The 17,978-nt window shown below is 36.7% G+C and overlaps 1 protein-coding gene across 5 annotated transcripts in view; it reads left to right on the forward strand.

The window, feature by feature from the left end:
• Positions 1 to 17,978, forward strand: part of LOC125242810 — a 55,910-nt gene that overhangs the window by 26,005 nt on the left and 11,927 nt on the right. For 4 of the 5 annotated variants that reach the window (XR_007178918.1, XR_007178917.1, XR_007178919.1 and 1 more), the window contains one exon: positions 16,842 to 17,006. The exons of the other annotated variant lie outside the window; for it this stretch is intronic. The gene's annotated coding sequence lies outside the window, so the exon portion shown is untranslated. The remainder of the gene's footprint in view (positions 1 to 16,841; positions 17,007 to 17,978) is intronic. 5 annotated transcript variants of the gene reach the window in all.

Consider the following 17,978-nt stretch of genomic DNA (forward strand, 5'->3'; position numbering starts at 1 on the left):
GCTCGTGACGACATATTGATGTCCTAAGACACGAAGCGATCGGTTTGTGCGAGAAACCGAACAGTATTTATATTATTTTTTACCTCTAAAACACCACTATGTCCAACTCCACATTCGGATAGTGAGGTCTGATCGCGCTCTGACAACGGAAGTGATGTCTCACACTCATTGAAGCAAAGCACGAGACATCAGTTCCGTCATCAGAACGTGTTTTTGATCTCACTAACCGAATGCTGAACGCAGTTGGACATAGTGGTGTTTTAGAGGTAAAAATTATATACTGTTCGGTTTCTCGCACAGGGTTTAATTTGGATTTGTCTGTCGTGTTTTTTTTTGACTCTGGAGTTCCCATTGACATGCATTATACGACTAACAGACCGCAACGGCTGGAGTTAAAAATCATCATTTGTGTTCTACTGAAGAAACAAAGTCACCTACATCTTGGATGCACTGGGGGTAAGCAGATAAATATGATACGTTACTCCACTCTTCCACCAAGGCACTTGCAAGTTCTTAAACGCTTCTGGAGAGACGTATGATTATATGTTTTGAGCTGAGTTTATAAAGATATAGATCATTTTGTGTGGCTTGGTTTGACAAATAAACAACAGTTTACATAACAACATGACTGGGCTAGAGACCTAGAAAATAATAGTGCACTGAGTTCTCAGGGTAAAAGGAATAGTCAACAAAGCCCCCCCCCCCCCCCCCACCAATCAAAGGAATTGGATGTCTTGAGATTTATCATTGTTTGACAAGACTTCTCAGAAGCCACAAATCAAAGGAATGTAGTGCCTGTAGTGAAGAGGGTACTGAAGAATACGGAAATGATGGATGACTCAGCAAAAAGGACAGTCTTTTCCATGCACTTTATATTCCAAACAGAAAGAGATAAATTAATCTGTCAGAAGGGGGTCTAAAAGTGGAGTGTTCATAACGCCTTTCTTGTTGGAAAAGAGCTATAAGGGGGAAAAAGGAAAGTGATGTGATTTGTTTTCTTTGGCACACGAGTAGCAGAATTAGCAGACAATGCTCTTCCACAAGGTTATATTAACTCTTCGGTGAATTCATTCTCTGAGGTGACAAATAAGGTTAATGAGATCTTACTGGAATGTGATTGGCTGCACCAGCAATAAATGCTTCCTTCCTGGAAGTGTTTGATTCTTGGTAACCTACAGCTGTAACCTTTGAGAAATGCTTAAACTTCAACACTAAATGACATGAAGTACCCTGATAAGCCAAAACATTATGACCAGTCACAGGTGAAGCGAATATTATTGATCATCTCCTAATAAGGCCACATATTAAGGTCTGGGTAGATTAGATGTTAAGCAGACAATCAGTTCTCGTAATCAACATGTTGGATGCAGGAGAAATGGGCAGGAATAAAGATCTGAGCATCTTTGACAAGGGCTGAATTGTTATGGTAAGGCGACTGGGTCAGAGTATCTCTGAAACGGCAAGGCTTGTGGGTTGCTCCTGGCCAGAAGTGGTGAGAATTTACCAACAGTGGTCTAAGGAGGGACTAACCACAAACCATCGACAAAGTGTTGGGTGTCCAAGGCTCATTGGTGCATAGTGGCAATGAAACTATCCAGTCTTGTCCAAGCCAACAGGAAGTCTACTGTGGCACAGGTCACACAAAATTGTAATAATGGTTATGAGAGGAATGTGTCACAACACACAGTGATGTTCGATTCTTAAACGAATTGTTCTTTTGAGCCGGTTCTCAGGAAGTAACTGGTTGAGCCGGTTCATTAATTGAACTGAATCAAACTTTAGTTCTGGGCTGATGATGCAAGATGCACAACCGAAGTAGCACCTCCGACTCAACCGTCAGAGTTTACACAAGACAACACAAGATTTCTAGTCAGCTCTGTAGAGGTTTGTTATGTCTGTATGCAAATTCAACTACTATAAGGGAGAAAACAGTGAAGTAGTAAGATGTAGTAGTAAGATGACCTGCACCTGCATTTAAAATGCATTGCAAAATCATTCTAAGTATGTAATAACCTGGCACAAAACATATTGTTGAACCTTGAATAGAATGAAATATTTATTAGAAATCTCCATAAATAAATATGAAGTTTATGTAAAATAAATAATTTTGCTTGGTCAATAGCATGATTAAACAGGGAACTCAGCTCTCACTTCTTGAGTCCCCTCTGAATTTCCCTCTGACACGGGTGACGCATTTCCCTGAATGAAAGAGAATGCCCTGATTCACAAAACATACTTCCAACAGCAGAGGTTAAGGAAATATCAGCCCTTGTTGTGTAAGCTGATGGTTTAAATCCATTCATAACTGTACATAAGCTGCAGTATATGTGGTGGAACACAACACAGAACCCATGCAGGACTTTAACATGAAATAGAAACAGCTTTATCTTGCTTAAGTTCATAATTCAAAAGTGCAAACTATTAGACTGTAGTAATTTCTTTAATTTGACATAATCGGACCAAGACCAACCACTCAATAAATGTGTTGAAATGAGATTTAGTGGCATCTATGGTCAAGAGGAAAATTGAAGGTGGGGTATCTTATCCTATCTCTCCCTACATATTATTATTCACTTCCTGATATTATCAAAAACCCCCCTGTTTCTCTCTAACTGTGGTTTTGAGAAGGTCTATGAAAATATGCCTTTGGCACAGAAAAAAAAAAACATCTTTAAAAAGCATTATGCTAGTAGTACTACCACTTCTCAGAAATCACATGCCAGTTTTAACATAAACACCTTACCTCATCAAACTATTACTGCAGGCAATAATCACATCACTTGTTTACACAGGAAATGAGTTTCTAAAGCGCTCCTCTCCAAAAATAACACGGCAACATACAACAAAAGTCAATTGCAAAAACTTGTTAGTTGTGTAATTTGTATAAACTGATGAAATTGACATCTACTTTATCTAGCACATTGAACAATAAATAAACTATGGACAAAAATTACAGAAAGTTTATGATCTACTACCAGCATCCTTCATGTGTTTGTTTGCGCGTGGATCTAAAGTAAAAGTAAGGGTAAGGTTTAGGCACTTTTGTAGGGGCTGTCATGTAATCCACCTGTCACGTACCCTAGTGTGGTATGGGTTGAAAGCAGGACGAAGATGATTAATACATTAATACAAAACAGAAAACAACCAAACTCAGAAGTAATGTTAACTACAACCAACAAAGGGAACTGAAAACACTGGCAGATAAATACTCATGCAAACAAGGATAATTAATGATGTTTTATTAACAAAATTTGGGAGGAGCAGGTGCAGATAATTAGACTAATTAGCACAAGTGGAAAGCATTCAGCTAATCAACCAACAACAAGAGGTATATATACTGCAGATGTACTGTTCGTTGACAATTTATCAGCATCCCTCGTCCACACCATCTCCTTACTTCTAGTTCTATCTGTCATTACCACACCGGGGGGAGTACTCTTACTTATCTATATATAGGTATATATGAACTTGTGAAATGACAGTAACCATAGTAACAAACTCATGCAGGAAACTAGAAGAAATGAAACGTGATTGAAAGGAAAACAAATTAAGTTGATGAAAATGAATCTAACACAAAACAACTGAATATCTGACACCATCTACCTTTTATCTCAATACAAAACTACACCAAAGGTGTATGGTAATTTAACAATTTAACTTTAGTTTACTTTTGGTTACTTGGCATTGCTGGCAAGTGACAACAGCTACAATGCAACAGGTTAGGGTTGCACCAGCTGTTTGTAAGTTGTTTCTTAAATTGGAACATAAAGTCCACATTAGAGGTAAACTACTATATTCTTAAGGCAGAACGTAGCTAGTAGGTCGTAAGCTCTCCTTAATACGTAGTCGCATATGATGTTTACCCTCAATGATCCAATACGCCTTCAAATAGACTACGTGAGCAGAAGTTGTTGAAATCCTGTACACCAATCACTGCTTTCGAAACACGACTGTACAAAAACTTTCTGATGCTGGCCTAGAGGCAACAGAAACCATGTCAGTGATGGGGCATAATAGCCTAACCACTGTACCACATGAACACTAGAGATTCATTTAGGAGTTAATAGTGCTGTGGCTGCCATAGAAAAGCATAATTCCACGGTACGTCTGAAATCAAATACCTCCCTAACTGTATTGTACACATGACTGTCATTACCAATCAAAATGCCTGTTCATTTAAATGCAATGTGTGGACTTTTTATACCATTTGTCCTATTTCCATTTAGCAAAACTCTTTTTTTTTAACGACTGCACCTACCCTTAGTGATTTATAGTGCATATACACTTTATGAGCGCACGCATTCCCAGGGATCGATCCCACGATCGCATGATCACATGATTGCATGTTGTTATATATTGCAGTGCTCTGCAAAGTTCTGCCTATGTGAAACCCGAAATATGACGCAGATAAAAGGGAACAATGCATTAAAATGAAAGTGTCCTGTTGTCGATAGGGGCGCAACTTTAGCAAACGTTCCTGTGGTTCGTATTTCAGGGAAGTGACAAATTACCTATATAGGCGTATTGGTTGGAGAACATGTTGCAATTATGACATGGCATAAATGCATTGTAGGACATCAAAGTAATGCAGACCGCAGACCAATCAAAAGAGACTACTTATCATAAGAAAACATTTTTGAGTCTGCAGTGTCCTCAGTTTAACAGGTCACATATATTTTTCTGTCCAGTGTCCATGTGAGCTAATATTGGTGTTTTTTTGTAACTGCATTCTCAATCAATTATGCAGCTGATCTAATTAATCATAATCTCTGAGCTGTGCCTTTATCATTTAAATGCTGTTAATTATTTGTAAAATTTTACGCACTGAAGATAGTCCAAGATGAAGTGATTTTTTTTTTGTTCCCTTTTTTATTTTGTGCACTGTCACATTTGTGTTAGTGTACTTCTGATATTTTGTTCCATGTAAATCTTCAGTAAAAGCTTTTTTTTTTTTTTTTTTTTTTTTGCGCGCGCGCGCGAAAGACCTTGACCTCTGCATTTGTTTGGTGTGCGGATTCCCCTTTTCAATTTATCTTGCAACTAATCTCGCTATAGCTGTTCATAAATTGGACATGTCACTTAAGATCCAGAAATGAAATCTTTGCGAACCATGAGAGATAGAAAATGGTTTACAGCACCTATCTGATGACATTCTTTGATCACAGTATCTCTTACTTTAACCACATATTACAGATTAAGGATAATGTAGCCTATAATGTTTTGCAGTGAAACAAGCTTTTGTTTACACTAACTGAATTAATTCAAATATAACAATCAGAATCAGATTTTTTTTTTATTGGCTATCTCAAATTTCTTTTAGATCTAGCAGTTTCTGATGTCAGACAACAAATAGAAGTACAAACAAGCAAATGCAGAGAGATACAGATAACTAGAAAATAAATAGAAGTGTATTCACTGCAAATGTACAGCATCATTATGAACATAAAAAGTGTAATGCATGTGAATATTTAAAGTTAACGATATTAAAGAGTGAAGAGTGTGTGATATAGCCTATATGGCTACATAATAAAAGTCAGATAATAGGAAGGAAGAGGATGGGGTCGGCTTAATTGCTGCTGGTGCTTTTATTCAAGTTTCAGTAAACAAACAGAAAGTCGCGCTACCAGCGCTCAATATAACACAGTGCACAAGCAATACAAACTTGGGCTCTCCAGAGCATACGTTCTCCCAGCACACATTCCAACAGACAGCACTCTGTCCCTCTCTCCCAGCCTCTCATTTCCCAGTCTTTTTATGCGGTATCTCCACGCCAATTACTGTAACAAGACACAGCACACGTACATCTCGGAGACGTCTATTTGATGTGTGTGTTTACGTCTGGAAGACGTATTATTTAGGGTGTTTGCTCATCTGGAATACGTCTATAGGACGTTTCCTGTCAGATGTCAAATAGACGTTTAGAAAATGTCTTTAAGATGTTTATGATTTAGAATGTATGTAAAACCAACATCTTAAAGACGTCTATTAGATGTTTGTAAACAGCAGATGCTTTCCAGATGAAGTGATCTTTAACAGACGTCTTGTAGATGTACGTGTGCTACCTGTTAATTAACTTAAAGTGCTTCATTTTACGGATGTTCATTCAGCGCGCGCAGCTCAAATAACACTATCAAAATGAGATGATTTGAGAAAAAAATCTGTATTGTTATTGTTCGTGATTCTTATTAATCAAACCATGTGTTGCTGAATATAATACGAGAACAATATTAAAAATAATGCATCATTTAAAAAAAAAAAAATTAAAGTTTTAATATTACTGTAAACATTTTAATGACTTAATCATTGCTGTTTGAGCTGCGCAGGCTGAAGCTGAAGAGAATAAAAACCCGTAAACAAAGTTAATTAACTCAACGGAACACATCCCATATAGGGTAATTCATATATATTTATACAAGATAGACACAAAATTACAACTTATATTTGCACAAAATCATGCACGCATGTACTTGAACTAAGTAATGTAGTCAGCTAGTGTCGTGAATTTGTTCATCCTGTAATAACACGCCGAAACACAGCAACTAGAATTCACAATATTTTAATACAATATTGTATACAATTATAATGTTATGTAAATTACAGTCTCAGCAGTTATTAATGTTTAATGTTGCTGTTTGGCTGCCAGTGGTATGGTCCTTTCTGAATGAAGCCAATAATCCAATAATTTTCAGGACATTCTAAAACGCTTAATGTGGCGTAATGTAAGTAAACATACTAATAGCCCAGAATTTGAATGCAACGCTTTTAATTTCACGTTAAACGCTTTCCTCCCATAGAAACTATGTACAGCAAAGCAGATGAGCCCAGAATATGAACAAAATGCGTCTTATTACATGTTAAGTCACTGTCCATTAAGCGTTTTCTTTATGGGAGGAAAATGCGTACGTTATGTGTTAAATGTGTTGCGTTCATATTCTGGGTTTATCTGCTTTTCTGTACATAGTAAACACCAAACTAATAAAGCATAATAAGTTTAGTTTGTTAATAACACTGTTTTAGTAAATTAAGCCATGTTATGCATTTTCACATGTCCCTCATTTTCTGCCTTCCAGCTTAGAAACGACACAATGGTGAAAGTGAAACTCAATGAAAATAAACTTTAACAAAATGTGGCTCAGTGCACTTCTGCGTGCCTTCAGACATTTCCTCCTTCAACTTGAGCTGATTCCCTCCTGCTGCCTTTTTTTTAATAAATCATCCTATTTCTAGTAAATGCGTGTGACTGTGTCTGCCAATGCTGTTTGCCACACCTATTTGTTTACATGTTTGTGACTCTGTTACCAAGGTTACAGTAAATCTTCAACACTGCTGGGAACCTATACAGCAAAAGAGACTTCAGCCACAATTCTTTGCTACTCATGTGCAGGAATTATCTGATCATGCTTCATGGCAGCTAACAAAAAACATAGTAGGGTTGGATAACTCCAGTTCCATTTTGTAAAGTAAAATTGACATTTGGTTGTAGACTGGAACATATGGTTTATTCATATGATTTGAATAAACCATGTGATATGAACATACAATTTTGTACAAAGAAATAAAATTGTGTTAGACCAGCCCCCGCTGACTACACCTGATTTTGTGATTCGCTCTAGAATCTAAGTTTCTCTTGGTTAAGCCAGAACATGCCCCAGGATAAGCCATTTTGATTTTTACCACCAGCAGTTATGTTCACAGATATATTTTGAATAACCAAATCATTTAGAATAATGACAGATTGAAGATAGATTGTAGTGTAAGTCATTTTGAATTTCTGCATTTCTCAGCACTTAAAAAGAAAGGAAAACATTAAAGTTTTAAAATGTAAAACCAAGCAAGTAACTTCACAAGGCACGGAAGGTCTTATCAGATTTTATTAAAACAAATCCCTTTAACAAGACAACTAGATAGCAAAGGCAAAATTATATATTACATATACTAAAGATACTAAAGATATACTAGAATATAAAGTATTTGGGGGGAAAAGTAATTTAATATAAAAATATGCATTCATGATAAATATAATTTACAACTGTTGACAGAAATGTGACATATTTCATTTAATCTCACAACACAATGGCAGCTGACACTAAACTTTTACAATTATTGATCAATATCATTGTTAGATTAAAATCTCAATCTCAGGTTGATTATTTGTAGTCTCAGTCATCAGTTTAGAAACAGGCGCCTCAACCCCTGTGGTGTGTGGCAGCAGCAGCAGCGCAGGATATCTTGGGAGAATGACCAAGCAGACACAGAGCGAGTATGGCACAAAGCATTCTCATATTTATTCAGGAAGATGGGTCATATAGTTCAAACAACAATCTCCAGGATGGCTTGAGCATCCAATCATATGACTTTAGAATCAAACCTTATCATGTATGGCATTTCAAGGAAATACTAAGTAAATGTATGTGCGTACTACTACTTGGTTTGTTTAGGTAGGTACATGATGTGCACAATGGAAAAAGCCCAAGACACAGAGAAAGTCAAAAAGTGAAGCCCAAGAAATAAGAAATTATTTAACAATCATATTATTACACATAATATGACAAAGTGTAACATTTCTGTGTAACAAGTTGTAACATTTCCTTTCATTTTCTTTGTTATAATATTCAGTATAGACAAATCGGTAGCACTTTATTTTACAGTCCTGTTGACCATATACATAAATGTACTTATTATAGTAATTGCAATAACTGTGTAACCAGGTAATAACCCTAAACCCACCCCTAAAACTTAACCCATGGTGTTAGCATATATTATAGTACTTTTTAGGTAAGTACACGTGCACATACTGTAAAATAAAGTGTAACCGACAAATCAATAGTACCCAATATAATGAGTATACTTTATCAGATATAGCTTGGCACACAGCAACACAACCATTTTGATTCATTTTGATATACATGCAGTACTGTTTGGATATTTTCTATGTATGACAGTTCACTTTCAGAAAAAATCAACAGCAGTAGCCTCTAAAGTACACCTTTATAATTATTATAGCCCTTCAGGTACTAATATGCTCTGTTTAGGGGCAGACAATGAGTTTACTGTCCCAGTGACAAGCTTGATTAGATGTGTGTACTCACTGGCACAGCATTTCATTGCATCTTGCTTTCACAGCGGCAGTTCAAATACTTGCCCTTACTTTGCTCCTACAATGCCTGGACTTAAGAGGTTTACACTGACAAAACAAACAGACATCATTCATTTTCTTTTTGATTGTGGTTTCTGGTGAAAAGTTTATGCAAATGAACAGTGTGATCCAAACAATGGAGACACAGAAAGCTGTCTGCCCCCTGATACAAATGGATACCACAGAAAAGTAGGACCACCTATGAGAAAATCTTCAGTGACTAAAATACTGTCAGTGTGAACATGGATTATTATTGTATGACAATTTGGATTATGACTTGTGTCATGCTACATAGTTTGTGAGCTTTATAAAAAGTGATACAAGACTGATACAAAACAATTTAAAAACATACTGTACATACTATGCCCCCTTGATGTCTGTATGGGTGCTTGATAACCAAAACTTGGATTTATGATGATAATTTTTTATCATAAATGATCATTTTTTATCCCCCCCCCCCCCCCCCCCATATGTATTACCAACATTTTATTATGTAAGCTTTATGTTACACTTCAAATCTTAAAGGATTTTATAGTCATTTATAGTGTTAATAGAAATTAGCAAGTCCACAAACTCATTCTCTCAAATTGCTTGTGCATTCAAAGCTTATAAGGACTGCGCGCCCTAGGTATATAGTATATATATATATATATATATATATATGATATAGAGTTATATAAAAGCTACTTCAACATTATTATCAAAATTAGTTTTAGATAATGCTATTTTTTCTTAATTTTAGTGTCAGGGCCTCTACGGTACAGCGTTTGTAGCACAAGACAGAGTTAAGGGGATAGTTTACCCTAAAATTAAAATTAAGGCATCATTTACTCAACCTGCTGTTGTTCAAAAGGAGTATTTTTAATAAATGTCCCGCTCGCACTCATCCATATAATGGCAGTGAATAGTGACCGCAGCATCAAGCTTTAAAAAAAGATGCTAAAGTATCACAGAATGGTGCGACATCAAAGTCACCACACAGTGATGCAGTTAGTCAGAATGCTCTCGATGGTGCCTCTGTAGAAGGTGCACATGATGGGGGCCGGGGCTCTGGCTCTTCTCAGTTTGCGGAGGAAGTAGAGAAGCTGCTGTGCTTTCTTGGCCAGTGCTGCAGTGTTGTTAGTCCAGGAGGGTGATGTGCACACCCAGGAACTTGGTACTGCTCACTCTCTCCACAGTTGTTGATGGACAGAGGAGCATGCTGTGTGTGCACTCTCCTGAAGTCAACAACAATCTCCTTCGTCTTCTCCACATTCAGAGAAAGACTGTTGTCACTGCACCACCTGACCAGGCGGCTCACCTCACTCCTGTAGTTTGTCTCATCTCTGTTGCTAATAAGACCCACCACAGTCGTTTCATCCGCAAACTTAATGAAAAGGTTGAAGTTGTGTGACGGTGTACATTCGTGGGTCAGCAGAGTGAAAAGGATGGCCCAGGTGAAAAAAAACTTGCTGTGGTGCATGACTAGTCGTTCAAAGCACTTCATGAGGATAGATGTAAGTGCGACTGGACAGTAGTCGTTAAATGAGGATAGAGGTGACTTCTTTGGGACTGGAATGATGGTGGTAGCCTTGAAGCATGTGGGGACAACAGCCTGACTTAGCTAGATGTTGAAAATGTGTGTGAATACATCAGTGAGTTCCACTGCACAGTCTCTCAGTACATGCCCAGGAATGTTGTCAGGACCCAGGGCTTTGCGTGCATTGATCCTGCTGAGTGATCTCCTCACGCTGTCTGTGCAGTGGTGCTGTTTTGTGCCTCAAAGCGAGTGAAAAAGGTGTTCAGCTCGTTCAGCAGGGGGATGGTGCTGTCACAAAATATACTGGGGGCTTGTAGTCCGTAATGTCTCAATCGCCTGCCAGAGGCTCCGAGTGTCTCTGCTTTCACTCAAACGATTGGCTATCCTCCTGGAGTACTGTCTCTTAGCCTCTCTAATGCCGCATGATAGATTGGCCCTAGCTGTCCATGTGTCAGCAGCTATGTGACGTGTCATATATTCTTTTTTCTGGGGTTATGCGATATGAAATTTAATGTATTATTTAATGATAATCCTGAAAGTACATTGATTGTATTTCATGACATGTTTTTAATAATCTTGATTTCTCACAACTTTTTGTGGACGTGCAGCAGAGCATGGAAGACCAACAGCCAAAATCAGGATTTTCGTTAAAAAATACATTATATTTTAGTTTGATTTACACCAAATCCTATACCAAATCTTATATACTGTTGTCTTTTTTAAAAAGCTTGACCTTGGTCGCTATTCACTGCCATTATATGGATGAGTGCGAGAAGGGTATACAGCATTAGAACAACAGCAGGGTGAGTAAATGATGACTTAAAGGCAGGGTAGGTAAGAAATTTTGTTCCAAATTTGTTTAAACTTTCTATATATATATACATGCATAATTAAAATGTAAGAACTCTGATAAAAAGAGTATAAAAATCGAGTGACTCTAGACCGTTTAATCTGTATTAAACACAGCTCATTATTTCCATCCGGGACGAAACATAGGATTGGCTTAGGCGGCTGTCACTCTCTCGCAACCATGGCAACCACCCTTTTGCCACACATGACCTGCCCACTTGCGCGCGCACGTTTGATTTGGGGAATTCAAGAGGCATGGATACTAGGAATACCAAAACAATGGCAGAGAAACAGCAAGCAAAATTCACAGTACCGGCCTATGCAGTTAGTGAAGGCAAACCAGGCAAAAAAGGAAGACAGTAACAGTACAAGAAAAGGCAATGAACAAAAAGTCTTTGGATAAACAAAGAAATAAAACGCGAGTTAATATCGGCGTGGCTCTCCAGCGATGGCGAGAACTGAGGGAACTCAAGGGGCTGAAAAGTGACTCCTTGATGGCTTTATTTCTGCTGGACAGGTAAATCTTTCTTTTTGTATTTTGATCATACATATTTTTTTGTTTATTTTTTCATGAAGCATGTGTCATTAGCACACGTAGCTGCGTAATATAGCTAACATAACATTACTTAGCGAGCCGTAGTAGAGACGATAAATAATCTATAGGCCTAGCACAAGATGATAGCTATAGTGTTGAATTGTGCATAATTTTGCTTTAGGTAACTAAATACATGTTTAACAGATAGTAGGCCTAACGTTACTCCGCATCTAGGAACTTTGCTTAGAACTATATTTACCCTCTGTCTAACTCTTTTACCATGTTCACCTGTAAGTTTACCTGCACGTTTTTTTCGCCTTTGTTTTGTTTTTATATTCTCTACCTATGTTTACTGATGTCTTTATCTTGTATCTGTGTGTGTCGTACACACTTTGTTGTATGTGTGTGTTATTATTTTGTGTCTGCAATGCAGTTGTGAGTTGATATTTGAGTGTATGTTACTCTGTTTATCTGTAGAACAACGTATATGTTATGAATCTTACATGAAATTCATCTTCATCACAGTGTAAATGATGGTAATGGAAAAACGTGTATCATGCAACCTGTTTTTAGCTTTGCCTTATAGATAACTAACTCGTTAGCGAATTAAATTATGTTTATCTTCATAATTATAAAGTTATTTTTATTACATGTGATTCTGACATGATGTCACTACATGCACTGTGCTCCTTCCTCTCCGCTCGTCTCAGGTAAATAATGCGTCTTCCAGCTCAGTGGTCGGAGTCGCACGTTCATGCGTTTTGGGGGCGTGGCTTTGGAAGGAGCCCAGAAGGGAGGGGTGGAGTGAATGGAAATAATGAGCTGTCTTTAAAACAGTCGTGAGAGGTCTACAGACACTCGGTTTTTATACTTTCTTTTTCAGAGTACTTACATTTTAAATATGTATTGATATATAAATAAAGTTTAAACAAATTTTGAAAAAAAAGTTTTTATACATTTTTACCTACCCTGCCTTTAATTTTCATTATATTAAAGAAATAAATGAGTGTAAATAAAGAACTTATAGTACTTAGTGATTATTTTGGTCATTTTGCACTTTTTACAATGTGACTCACAGAACATGTATTACAGGGTCAGTCTCTTTGGAGAAAGCTGGGATGATTTGCTTGAAGGCACAAAGCATTGACCACTATATCACACCATCTTTTGAGATACTGCAGCAATTTGCCCTGTAGCAAAAAAGGCAGAAATCTTTCAGTGAAAGAAAAACATGACAAAAATCTACATACATTATATGACTGAACTGTAATGGTCTTTATTTCTTCTAATGAGACAGAGGACAACATTACATATCCAACTTTAAGGCACTCACCTTTTTCTTTTTCTGAAAGAGCAAATCAAAATGTCAATAAATGCACCAGCACCAACAATCCCAAATAAAGCAATCTCCCACGAGGTAAACCTGCTGAATATACATAAACATAGCAAAAGATAAGTGTAATCAGAATTTAGAGTAATCAACTAGCAAGGTGAATTAACATCAAAACTTTTACAGACTAAAGCGTTGCTTTTACCGTTGCCATTGTGGTTGCCGTCTTGTTCCTCTTGGGGGTCATGTGCTGGTGAATGTTTCAAATCTGTAACTGTAGATAAATAAGCTACAATCAAAAGCATAATTTATATACACTAAAAAGTATTTGTTTCTAGAGCATGTATGGTGTGAGGATTTATGCTTACCGGTAAAATTGATAGAGTAACACTGTAAAAGAAGAAAGATCATATTTTTAGCACCTCACCTCACCTGTCTTATGGCATGACAATGAAGCACACTGCTTTAACAAACAAGTGTGCTGCGTATTTATTAATGTGTAAATGAAACACACATTCATTGCTCATACCCTGCCGCAGTTAAGTTGCCATTGCAGGTTCTTGCAGGCACTGACTGTCAGGTTCTGAGGCGTAACATCCACTACAGTTGGTAACCTCTTTCCATCGGCATTCGGAGTTGAATCGACAATAAAGGTCCCATTCTAAAAAAAAAAACAAACAAACAAAAAAAAACAACTGAGGAATAACAAAACATTTTACTGTTTTAAAATAAGAAATGTAACGACTAAATCCAGAACAACAAATGACCTGAAAGTACCATCCTTGCTCGCAATTTCCAAATGTGATGCTTGAGGGCACGGTGTATGTGAATCCCATAGACGAGCGCAGGCTGTCGCATGATGATAGTATTTCCTGGTTTGCAGGGCAATCTGCGAAAATACACAATTCCATTTAATTACACGACATAATTGTTATAATTTATAATTCTTCTATGATTCATTAGTGATGTTGAAAAAAAATACATCATGATCAATGTAAGGAGTTCACCACGCATGTTAAGAACGAACACATAAATGTTTGTTAGGCTACAGTGAAAAACTCTTACCGTTAGATCCCGCAGACTTCCCAGGAAAAATAACAAATAGACCTACAAATAGCATTATCTTGAGACCGGCCATGACAGGATCGCTGCTGTGAACGTCTGCTCTGCACGGTCGCGCCTCACAAGTCTCAAGTGATGTGATGCAGAGCTTTATATTTGAGGGGGTGGACCGTCTAGAGACACGCAGCGAATCAAGACACACATACTGTAGGCCTACTCCCACAGACTAATAGATGAGTCATTCTACAAAACCGGTTCCGTTTGGGTCCGCAACGTTTGATCAGTGTTTCCAAAGTTTAAAGTTATTAATTCAAGCGTTCTTTTTTCTTTTTTAACATAATGCTAGAATGCTTTTTTTTTTTTTTTTTTTTTTTTTGAAGATTAACATACTATTTTTAATAATTTTTCATTATTACATAGCCAATTTCACATGTCCGTGTTAACCAACATGACATTTGCATCTGAAATATCACAAAGTAAGTATAAAGGCTATGTTTTAAATATATAAATAAATATATTTTTTTTCAGACATATACTATTTTCAGGATTATATGTGTGTAGCTGTTTACATAAGACATATTTATTCACAATAAACCTTATTTTTTGTAGGTGTAAATATTTAGGTTTTTGCTCGTCCCTCAGTTTGACTTACCACCCAGTCACACTAACTTGTTTTATAAATAATGCACCTTTAAATGACATCACAAGTGACATCATTTGAGCCTTATAGCCGCCAAGAAACAAAAGCAGGCAACTATGTTTTTTGTTGAGGTTTTTTTTTGTTTTGTTTTTTACATTGTTTATTTGTTGCTTTTTGATGTTAGGCAGGGCCCGTCAAGCTCAAACCAACCACCCCGTCATGCAAAATAGATAGGGAAAAGTAATGTAAAAAAAAAATGAATAAAAATCATTAATACAAAGAAAATTATATTTCAGATTGAATGCATGTATGCTAGATGAGAAACTTGACCACAGAGATTTGCGGATATTTTAGGATGAAATTTACCACCCCGTCACATCCCCGTTTTATTGTTACGGGGCGGTAAATTTCATCCCCAAAATGTCCCCCAATGTTTTTTTTTTGTTTTGTTTTGTTTTGGCAGGGTTCCCTTGGTAGCTAAAATGTGCATTCCAATGGCTAAATATGTTATTTGGGCTCGCTTCAACCCGCGGACATGAAAAACCGCAGACTGCAACACTGTTAGGTTCATTCATTCATTCATTCATTCACTCATTCACTCACTCACTCACTCACTCACTCACTTTTTACTCAATTTGAATGTCTCCCCTCCATCAGTTTTTAAAGTTTAAAACCAGCAGATCATATAGAGAAACACTTTTTCCATACCACCCCGTCACATCAGTTAGCACCCCGTCTGTTAAAAGTTTATGGAAAGAAAATTAAATTAATGTTGACTGATGTTCTTGTTGTGTGGACTAATCAGATAAATAACTTTATTTGTATTTTTTAAGCGAATTCATTTTTTCAGTACAAACAATGAGGCCATTGAAACGTCAAATTCATATTTCAAGATTAAAAATCTAAGAATAAAATTATTAAATTAGGCTATAGACTTTCTATTGATGGTTTCCAAAAAAGGGACATTTTACTGTTAGGAAAAAATTAGATTTTAAAAATGTGTTCTTGTTTTACTACTCCAATGGCATACATATTGTCCGTGACGGGGTGGTACAAGAATGGCTTCCTTGCCTGAATAAAAAGGATAATATTAATTAGGCTAAAAAAAAAAAAAATTGTGCCTGAGGTGTGAAATGTTTTTTTTAGAGGATTAACATATCTTTCATGTTGTAGGTTTGTTTAAAAAAAAAAAAAAAAAAGAAAAAGTTTGTTCTTAATTAAAATTTTGAAAAATGCAAAGTGTAAATGGCACCCGATTGGTAGAATGTCTCATATATATATAGGGAGGGAGAGTGCTGGGAAAGCTAAGGGGTTTTCAAGCTAGACCGCCCAACTAAAAAGGTCTTAATGAGTTTGATTCATACATTGATAGTTCGTGTTTTTAATTAGTATATGATGCAGTGAGCAGTTTAGCAGTTCATTTTATAGTTTCCCGTGCATTATCTTGATTATTAGGGACAAGAAAATTGTTAATTTGTCAAATTCGAATGACATTTTAGTCATTTTTGAGAGTATGAGTGAGTTCAGTGATCGATCGTTAGGCTAATCTGGTTAATTTATTGCAATGAACACTGCTGTAGTTTATATCACAACATTCTGGAGAGAACACTATGTTTTGTTTTGTTTTTTTGTTTGTTTTTTAAATTAACTATAAAACATGACGTATAGGCCTATTGAAAAGCTCAGTGGTTTAAAAGTGTGTTAAATTTTTCAAACACGCAAGGACAGAATTTTTGCTCAATAGTAAAATTATTCACATTTAATTTTCAGACCTGGGAAAGGTTCTCAAAGACGATGCATTTGGATCTGCCATAGAGGTCCGGAATCCAATGAAGAGGAAAACAGCCAGCTCTTGAGGATGAGGAAAACCAGGAGATGATTCAGCACCGGACACCAGTAGCCTACCTGCAAATGAAAGAGCTGTTGGGCAGTTAGGTCTGTATTATAAAAAATTAAACAATAATAATTAGACCTATAATAAATTATAGCACCATTACAAAATACTGTTATGAGGTCATAAAAAGTTCCTCTCCCTGCCTGAAGGAGCTGGGGGCTGAAAATGAACGTTCTTGTCATCCATCATGCAGAACACTGCAATGACACTATATTTTAGCATGCATTTAGTTATATGCACGAATCAGAGACATTGTAGCCTATTTCTCTTGCGCGAAGTTGTTTTCAATTCCATTCCTGTTTGTCGCCCGCTCTCTGTGAATTTTTTTTTTTTTTTTTTCTGAGCAGTTTTCAGAGGCTGATAACTTCTCAGACTATCTAGCTTTCAAATCATTGACACATTGATAGGCCTTACACGTCTTAAACCATATCAGAGAATTAATTTTACAATTGTGATTTCCAGGCCATGAAAATTTTGGAAATTAAATGTAACTTTTGAAAATTATGTTCTAATTTTTCTAGTGAAATATGGAATAGTTTTTATTGCATCATGGCTATAATTTTTAAAAACAAGTGACAAGTGCACACCTGCGCATTGAGGCTAACTTGCCTTCATCAGGGTGTGGCCTATAAGGTTTTTAAGTATAGGCTAAGAATTATGAAGCACGTAAAATAGTATTTTTGAGTATAAAAATCGCCAAATAAAAGCATGAACTCGTGGCCTCGTTTAGGAGATTGGAGTAGTTTTCCTTTTTCTTTTCTTGTCTTTTCTTTTTTCCACAAAATAGCCTGTAGCCTTCGTCAAGGTGTGACAAGTGCACGCGTGCGGCTTCGTTTGTCAGGGTGTTGCGGCAACGTGTGCACTACACTCTGACAACGCGTAGGTGTGCATTTGTCACCTGTTTTTTTTTTTAAACTTATAGCCATGATGCAATAAAGGCTTTTTATAAGTTTTGCAACAAGATTCGAGTGCCTTTGGCTATCATTATTTTTATATGAGCTGAACCATCCCTT

Source organism: Megalobrama amblycephala, linkage group LG13 (genome assembly GCF_018812025.1).
Source record: "Megalobrama amblycephala isolate DHTTF-2021 linkage group LG13, ASM1881202v1, whole genome shotgun sequence".
Lineage (NCBI taxonomy): Eukaryota > Metazoa > Chordata > Actinopteri > Cypriniformes > Xenocyprididae > Megalobrama > Megalobrama amblycephala.